Source organism: Elephantulus edwardii, unplaced genomic scaffold, assembly GCF_000299155.1.
Source record: "Elephantulus edwardii isolate Elephantulus edwardi_28Jun2011 unplaced genomic scaffold, EleEdw1.0 scaffold00001, whole genome shotgun sequence".
Classification (NCBI taxonomy): domain Eukaryota; kingdom Metazoa; phylum Chordata; class Mammalia; order Macroscelidea; family Macroscelididae; genus Elephantulus; species Elephantulus edwardii.
The window spans coordinates 23,941,911-23,951,149 of record NW_006399751.1 but is presented as its reverse complement, the minus strand read 5'-3'; the positions used below and the strand labels follow the sequence as shown (position 1 = coordinate 23,951,149).

General features: G+C 39.6%; 1 protein-coding gene across 1 annotated transcript in view; it reads right to left on the bottom strand.

The window, feature by feature from the left end:
* The window catches only part of ORMDL1 (ORM1-like 1 (S. cerevisiae)), a 19,727-nt gene that overhangs the window by 9,366 nt on the left and 1,122 nt on the right, over nucleotides 1-9,239 (bottom strand). The gene's annotated exons all lie outside the window — the stretch shown is intronic.

Below are 9,239 nucleotides of genomic sequence, written 5' to 3'. Positions count from 1 at the left end.
AATATTGCATGGTGCCACTGTTGTAAAACAACCTCAGGGTTGGCGGGAGACTGAGAAAGATGGGTTCAATAATGTATACTGCATTGAAACAGATGAGGAAGAAAACTGTTTAAAAGGGATATGTGATTAGGTATTTTTGTCATGACAGGAGTCTGGAGCGAAGGCTGCATAGTGGAGTGGATCTGGGGGGAGGGATTGTAAAACAATGAAAGAATTTTTCTTTTAGTTTTCCAAGAGTGTAGTGTACTAGGAGGGAGGATTGGGAGGGGAGCAAATGCAACAATGAATGAATGGAAATCCAAAGTCTCTGTAAATTTTCATTGAAATAATACATTTATAAAAATCATGAAAAAATACATAGGGGAAAAAGACAAGTTAATGAATTTGAAGTTTCATAATTTATCAGGAGCCTTGCATAATACAGGTTGTTAATGAGTCTTCCCTCAATCCTGATTCAGCATTCTCCTTCATAGAATCCAGCCTCTCGAATGATTTGCTCAGTATACAGATTGAGTAGATATGGAGAAAGAATATAACCCTGATGCACACCTTTCCTGATTTTAAACTGTGCAGTATTTCTTTGCTCTGTTCAGAAAGCAGCTTCTTGGTATAGGTTTAAGTTATGTATAAACAAAATTAAGTGTTCTGGAATACCGTTTCTTCTCAATGTGAGCCAAAATTTGTTATGATCCACACAATTATGATTATGACTATGCCTTTTATAGTCAATAAAACACAGACATTTTTCTGGTGTTTTTTTTTTTTTTTTTTTTCTACCAGTCAGGATCCATTCTGATTTCAGCAATGACATCCCTGCGTGAACTTCAGGCAGTTCTCTCTCAATATACTGTTCTAGCCATTTTTTGATGATCTACAGCAGTATTCTGCTTGCATGTAATATTAACAATTTTGTTCAATTTCTACATTCTGTTGGATCATGTTTTTTGAGGATGAGAACAAACACGGATCTCTTTCAGTCAGTCCACCAAGCATGTGTCCTTCAAATTTCCTATATACGTAGACTGGGGAACATCCAGGGCTGTTATCTCTTCATTAGAAACCTGTCAACTGGTACTGCATCCATTCCTGGGGATTTTTTTTCCCCCCACTGCCCTCAAGTGCACTGTGAACTTCTTCCTTTCTTACCACTTGTTCTTATTCATATGGTAATTGCTGAAATTGTTCAGTGTCAACCAATTCTTTTGGTTACAGTGATTCTGCATATTTCTTCTCTTTTTTTGATGTTTCTTGGAACAATCATGATTTTGTCCACAACATCTCAGTATTGCAAATGGAAACGAATTAATTTTCAATTCTTCCAACTTGAGAAATGTGGAGCAAGTTCTTCCCTTTTTATTCTCCAGCCCCAGTTCTCTGCTCATTTAGTTATAATACTTTGCTTTGTCTTCTCTAACTGCCCTTTGAAATCTTCTGTTCATCTCTTTTACTTCTGTTTCTTCACTTTATGTTGGCTTCTCAATGCTCTCGTGCAATGTTTTGTCTCTTGGGTGATATATTTTCATCCTCCTCCTCTTTGCAGACCTTTTGCTTTCTTCATGGATGAGATCTTTGATGCCATCTAGTCTTTGATCATTAGCATTCAATGCCTTAAACCTATTCTGGAAATGATTTTTACATTTAAGTGGGATAAGCTTGACATCGTATGTTAGTTGTTCTGGGATTGTTTTAATTCTCTTCAGTTGCCATACCTTTTCAACCTGTATGCAAAGCAGATTATCTGAGAGGCTGGGCTCTATGAGGAGAAGTGTGGCATCAGGATTGGTGGACGATCTATCAACAATCTGCGTTATGCAGATGACAAAACCCTGCTCGCTGAAACTGAGGAGGACCTCAAGCACTTACTGCAGAGGGTCAAGGACTGCAGCCTTCACCATGGACTGAGGCTCAATGTCAAGAAGACAAAAATTCTCACCACTGGACCAATCGGTAGCATCAGGATGGATGGCGAAGAGATCGAGATTGTTCACAGCTTCAGTATGCTCAGCTCCACGGTCAACACTCTTGGCACCAGTAGCCAGGAAATCAAAAAACGTATTGTGATGAGAAAGTCTGCGGTTAGGGAACTCTCTAAAGTACTCAAGAGCAACGGTGGTCTCTCTGGAGACTAAGGTGCGCCTGATACAGGCCATGGTTTTTGCAATCACTTGTTATGCATCAGAGAGTTGGACAATGACTAGGGAGGATAGAAAGAGAATTGACGCCTTTGAGCTGTGGTGCTGGAGAAGAGTATTGAATGTACCATGGACTGTCAAGAAAACAAACAGATTCATCCTAGAGAGGGTTAAACCAGGCTGCTCCTTGGAGGCAAGGATTCTGGGGCTTCGCCTGACATACTTTGGACATGTTGTAAGGAGAGACAGGTCTTTAGAAAGGGACATCATACTGGGTAGAGTAGAGGGACAGCGCAGGAGAGGAAGACCCTCTATGAGGCGGATTGATTCAGTGACTGGGGTAATCGGGATGGGTGTGTCAGAGGCAATGAGATCGGCACAGGATAGAGCACGGTTTAGGGCTGTTGTACATAGTGTCGCTATGAGCTGCAAAAAACTCGATGGCACATAACAACAACAACAGCCTTTAGAATAGACGAATGAGACCATGTCCAATGGGACTTAATCATTTAATGCATGACTAATATGTAGAGGACATAGGACACGTATGTTGTTGTTGTTAGGTGCCATCGAGTCAAGTACAACTCATAGTGACCCCTTGGACAAAATATCTGAACCTTGTTCTATCCTGTGCCATCATTACACTTCCTGACAAAGAACCCATTGCGACAGTCACCGTGACATGTATACACATATAAAATAGAACCGGGCATAGCCCGAGCCTTGGAAAATTTCCATTTTCCAAAGAAAGGTGAAGGGGGAAAAAGAGACATATATACAATTAGACTCTAGGGCAAAAACTGCTATCAAAGGTACGGAGTCCTCAGGAAATGCAGAGAGAGAGGATGCTCTTTCCTGAGGCAAAAATTTTAATGCTACCTTAACAACTACCTCATTCTTAAAGGTCCATCTTAAATAATTCCTTATTGAAAACCTCCTTGCCTTTTTTTTTCTTCTCATTGCCGTCATGTTGGAATCATAGCTGATCCACATGGGGTTTCTGAGGCTGTAAATCACATGGGAAGAGACTGATCTTTGTCAAGGAGCTGCTGTGGGATTTGAACTACCAGAGAGGCTCTGCCTTTGGGGTAGCAGCACAACTCCCTAGTGAGTACACTACTATGGTAATGAAGTATATTCACCTACATAATTGCATAGAATTGTATTAAAAATATATAACAACCCAATAGCAACCCATTGTCATCAAGTTGTCACAGCTGCTCCTTAAAAAACTATTATCGAGCAGTATATCATGAGTTGTCTGTGTAATGCTTACTTTCCCATTAGCCTGAATAACTCTGGGAGAAGAGCTGACACATAGCAAGTATGAGACATGATGAAGGATGACATTAACTCAATCAATGTTTATTTACTTTTCCTATCTAAAAAAATTGTGGGCTTTTGTCCCTTTTTATTTACTTGAGTCTAAGTTTACAATACATATTGGTTTTTCACTCCATTACACTTAAGTTTTATAAGATTAATTACAATTGATTAATTAACAATTACAGTATGTGATCAAGATGTGTACTTTCCCTTTAGCCAACTGACCTATGTATTTTTACTCCCCTTTCCCTTCCTTCATTTCTGGTAGCCACTGAGTACTTATTTTTTGGAAGTACTTAGGAACCATTTTCCCAAGAGATTTTAAAAGGGACAATAACACAGAAATCATACTTCTTCAAATTCTCTCAGGAGGGTGTGACCCCCCCCCGAAAAAATGTTAATACTCTTTACCTTTACTCTAGACTATGTGTCAGAATCTATCAAAGGATAATCCTTTCACTACCTCCTTTATATTCCTTTTTAAAGCTGAGCTAAAATTTTATGAAGCATTAATATCTCTAAGAGGGAATAGTATCACTGAATTTAAAAAAGTACAATAGTTTGTCAAACCAGGAGTAGCACATAGGGCTGTTGGGCCATATTTATATATACTCTGTATTTCATGCTTCAATTTAGAATATATTTAAAAGAAACTTCTATCTGGAGTCATATAATTGCTACATCGATAGCTGGTTGGTTAGGTCTTATTACAGCAAACTAGTAAGTCAGACGCTTATTAACCCACATTGCTTACATGCCATGTACTGTGACTCAATCCTGCTCAACCAACTTAAAAACATGAGAGGAGCCCAGTGGAATGGCTTCTAAAATGTCACATATGTCATCGGAGAAGAGGGAAACATAGAAACTTAAAGAAGATAGAAAAGGGATACATTGCTAATTAAAATCACTACTCTGGTGGCCTGCAATCTCGGGATTGCAGCACAGCTTCCTGCCACTAGCCACCAGTGAAGGAACTGCACTGCCCACACAAAGGCATGTGGTTTGAAACCACCAGTTGCTACGTGGGGAAAAAGATGGGCAATCTCTGAAAGTCCACTAGTGAGTCATCTATGGACAGTTCCAATGTGAGGGTACCTATCAACATGACTAAAAGATGCAGCCTAGGAATTGAGTAACTACTTGTAGAAATAATGACTGAGCAGAGTTTTGCTGGACAAGATGACATCAACCAGCTAGACAGAAAGGAAAATGTGAAATTAAAGAGTGAAAGAAGTCTAAACCTAAACAAAAAAGTGAGAGGAAGTTGACTTTCATTACCAACAAAGCACAAAATGTGTTTAGAGATGGCAGAGATAAGTCCCATCAGTCAACGCCGTGTTATTAACTGGTTTTGTATGCCACATGAGGAATGAGATTTCACCTAAATGCAACTGGAAGTTGTAGAAGGACTTACAGCAGTATTTGAACAGACATGTATTTTTAAAATACTACTTTATTAGAATGGGATAGTGGAGGAGATCACTTCTCTGGTGGACTATGCTAATAGTTCAAAACAAGACCATTTGATCTATTGGCATAATCAAGGAAGTAGCTCCATGTCCTACTTAACTTGGAATAATCTGATTTATACCTGTCCTCCTAAAGTAGTTATTAATGACAATGCTCCCTTTTTTTCTCAAAAGTCTTCATTTTGAAGATATATTTTTAAACTCTAGCTTCAACATTCAGCCATTTGGCTTATCTAACTGGGAAGACATTGATGTCTTTAGATGAAATTAAGAAAAAAATCAGATTTAGATACTTCTTTGGATATTTTTACAGATATATAGTTAACCTGGGTTAAATGATAATTCTAATTAACTGGCTTTATCCTCTTTCATTTTATTTCATTATACTGGTAAAGATAAGAAGTTATCACTGGGGGAGCTCTGGTGGCCTAGTGGCAAGAAGCTGCACTGCAATCCCAGAGGCACACGGTTCGAATCCACCAGATGCTGTGCCAGGGAAGGAGGGACAATCCCCTCCTGTACCAGTCAGATCTGATTTGATGGTACACACAAATAACAAAATTTTTAAAAAAAAAGTAAAAAAAAAAAGAAGTTATCACTGGGGATTTGAGGGAAAAATACAAAAAAACACAAGTAATTTCCAGGAATGTGTTAGGTATTATGATGCTACTAAAATTCCAGTGGTACAAGGGCAGGATTCTCCCTTAAAGTTTTACAGACTCAGAAACTGGAGGGCTGCTATGAATCAGAACTGATGCAACAGAAGCAGGTCTGAGTTTACAATGTGGTCATGGAGTCAACCCAGATTCCAGACATTTTTCAGAGTTACCACATAATACAAAAGAATCATACTCAACGTGAAAAAGCTAAAGTACCCTATCATCCTGGGAAAGATAAGTTTAAGTCCAACTTTTCCAGGCTAATGGAGTTAAGATTAAGTCCAACTTTTCCAAGATAAAGGAATAAGATAAGATTAAGTCCAACTTTTCTATATGAAAGGAGTCATGGTGACATAGTGTATAACTGTCATTAAGTGTTATTAACTGTGAAGAGGGTGTAGAGCACAGTGTTCTACGTGAGGGAAAAATGAGGCTGTCTCCTCCAATACAATACGAGGTTAGGGTGGGGAAGAGATGGGTAGCCTCTTCCCATAAACATTTATAGCCTCAGAAATGCAGTGGAGGGTTGCTCTGAGTCACAATTTACTCAATGACAGGGAGCTTGAGGTTTTTCCCTCCCTCCATATTGATTATGAGCACAAATATTGTGTTCCTGTGAAACCAACACTTAAACCAAGAAGCTATTGTACAAACAGAGCAAGGGATCACTACATGATTTAGAATTAAGAAAGGCCGCTGTCAAGGTTATATCCTTTCCCCTTACTTAGTCAATCTGTACACTGAGCTAATTATTTGAAAAGGTGCACTCTATGAAGAAGAATGTGGCATTGGGATTGGAGGAAGAATCATCAATAACCTCAGTATGCAGATGATACGGCCTTGCTTGCTGAAAATGAGGAGGACCTTAAGGTACGTGCTGCAGAAGATCAAACAATGTAGCCTTTAATAAAGACTGCATCATAACACCAAGAAAACAAAAAATCTTCACCACTGAACTATCAGGCAATGTGATGATGTTGTTGTTGTTATTAAGTGCCATTGCGACTCACAGCAACCCTATGAAGGAGAGTTGTGATTGGAGGAAGAATCATCAATAACCTTCAGTATGCAGATGATACGGCCTTGCTTGCTGAAAATGAGGAGGACCTTAAGGTACGTGCTGCAGAAGATCAAACAATGTAGCCTTTAATAAAGACTGCATCATAACACCAAGAAAACAAAAAATCTTCACCACTGAACTATCAGGCAATGTGATGATGTTGTTGTTGTTATTAAGTGCCATTGCGACTCACAGCAACCCTATGAAGGAGAGTCCTCGACGCTTGGGTGCCTTTCATCCTCTCTCCAGGTTCACAGGGTTTCCAGAGGCAAGCTATTATGGAAGTGGATGCCACTCCTCCTTCCAAGAATGTGATGATAGATGGAGAAAAGATTGACTGTCAATGGCTTCATCTTACTTGGATCAACAATCAACACACTTAGTACCAGCAGTTAGGAGATTGGGAGATGTTTTGCAATGGGGAAAGTATGCAGTCAGAGACCTCTCCAAATTACTGAGGAACAATGATAGTTTTAGGACTACAGTGCACCTGATTCAGACCATGGTCTTTTCAATAACTTGCTATGCCGCTAATAGCTGGACAGTGAGTAAATATGACAAAAGAAAAAGTGATGCCTTTGAATGAAGGTGTTGGAGAAGAGTAATGAATATCCCATGGACTGTCAAAAGAACAAACAGATATGTCTTAGAGAAGGTACAGCCCAGAGTGCTCCCTGGAGACAAGAAGCCTCATATACGTTGTATTGCTAGAAGAGGCTATACATCATGCTTGGAAAGGCGGAGGGATGGTGAAGGAAAGGAAGATCCTTAACCAGGTGGACACACAGAGATTGCAGCCATGGGCTCAAGTGTGCCAGAAAAACAAAACCTTTTAGAATCTTCAAAATTAAGTTATATAGACTAAAAAGAATGACTGAATTTGACCCAGGAAGCATAAAAAATGGGAGAAGTACAAAGAGTCACTCTACTGAAAAGAACTGGCAGACACAGAAGAATCTTATGAAATGACACAGAAGAATTTCATGAAACAACATACCTATCAAGAGGCAATGGTGAAGAAGGAGGAAGTCAAGCTGCTCTGAAAGAACTGGCAAAAACCAAGGTCCCAGGAATTGATGGGATACCAACTGACATATTTTAGAAACAGTTGCTGCCCTGGATGTGATCACCAGGTTGTGTCAAGAAACCTGGACTGTAACTACCTGGCCGACTGACTGAAAGTTATTTTTGTTATTAAGTGCTATCGAGTTGAGCATGATTCATAGCAACCCTACTGACAACAGATCTAAACCTTGTCCTATCCCGTGTCACCTTCACACTTCCTGACACACTAGAGCCCACTGCAGCAGTCACCTTGTCAATCTACCTGCTCGAGGGTCTTCCTGTCTTGTGCCGACCATTCATCCTTTCAAGCATCATGTCCTTGTCCAAGAACAGACCCTCCTAGCAACATAGCCAAAGTATGTGAGGCATACTGATTGGAAGAGATCCATATTTATTCCCATTCCAAAAAAAGATGATCCAACAGAGCTTGGAAATTATCAAACATTATTACTAATATCACACACAAGCAAAAACCTGTTGAAGATTATCTAAAAATGACTGGAACACTATAGACAGAAAACTACCATAAATACCAGCTGGGTGTAGAAGAGGCTGTGGCACTAGAGACAATACTGCCAATGTCAGATGGATTCTGGCTGAAAGCAAAGAGTATCAGGCTATCTGTTTTTCATGGACTATGCAAAGGCATTTGACTATATGGATCACAAAAAATTGTAGCTAATCTTGAGAAGAATGTGGATCCCAGAACACTTGATTGTGTTCATGTGAAACCTATACTTGGACCAGGAGGCAATACTCAGAACAGAGCAAAGAAACACTGTTTGGTTCAAAATCGGGAAAGGAGTGCATCAGAGAGGCATCCTGTCTCCAGACCTTTTCAATCTGTACGCAGAGCAGATCATTCAGGAGTTTTATGAGGAGGAATGTGGCATCAGGATTTGAGGAAGAGTCATCAACAACCTGTGATATGCAGATGACACAGTCTTACTTAGTGAAATTAAGGATGACTTGAAGTGTTTGCTGCAGAAGATCAAGGACTGTGGTCTTCACTATGGATTGAAGCTCAACATCAAGAAAACAAAAATTTTCACCTCTGAGCCAACTGGCAAAACCATGATAGACGGAGAAGAAACTGAGGCTGTTAACAATTTCATCTTGCTTGGCTCCACAATTAACACTTTTGGCACCAGCAGTCAGGAAATCAAAAGACAAATTGCCTGGTTGGCCACCTATCAGCCAGCAGACAGAGTGACTACAAAATAGCATCACCCATGAGTATTGGTCCCAGTCTCCTGGTCAGCGACCATCATGAGGCCCGAAGAAGAATCAGAGCGTGGTCACAGCAGCCCCAGGTGAGGGTTCAGTTGTGGATTATCCTGCCGACTTTAAACCCAGCGAAGCATATTTCATCTTTTAGGTGGAAATATATATTTATTTTATTTTATTTCTTTTGTAAATTATACCATTCTTTCACATTAGACAAGCCAAGTTTTTCTTGAATATCTTTTTTAATGACTTACACTGGAAACGTGAACATTTGCAAGAAAATTTGCAGTAAAAAAAA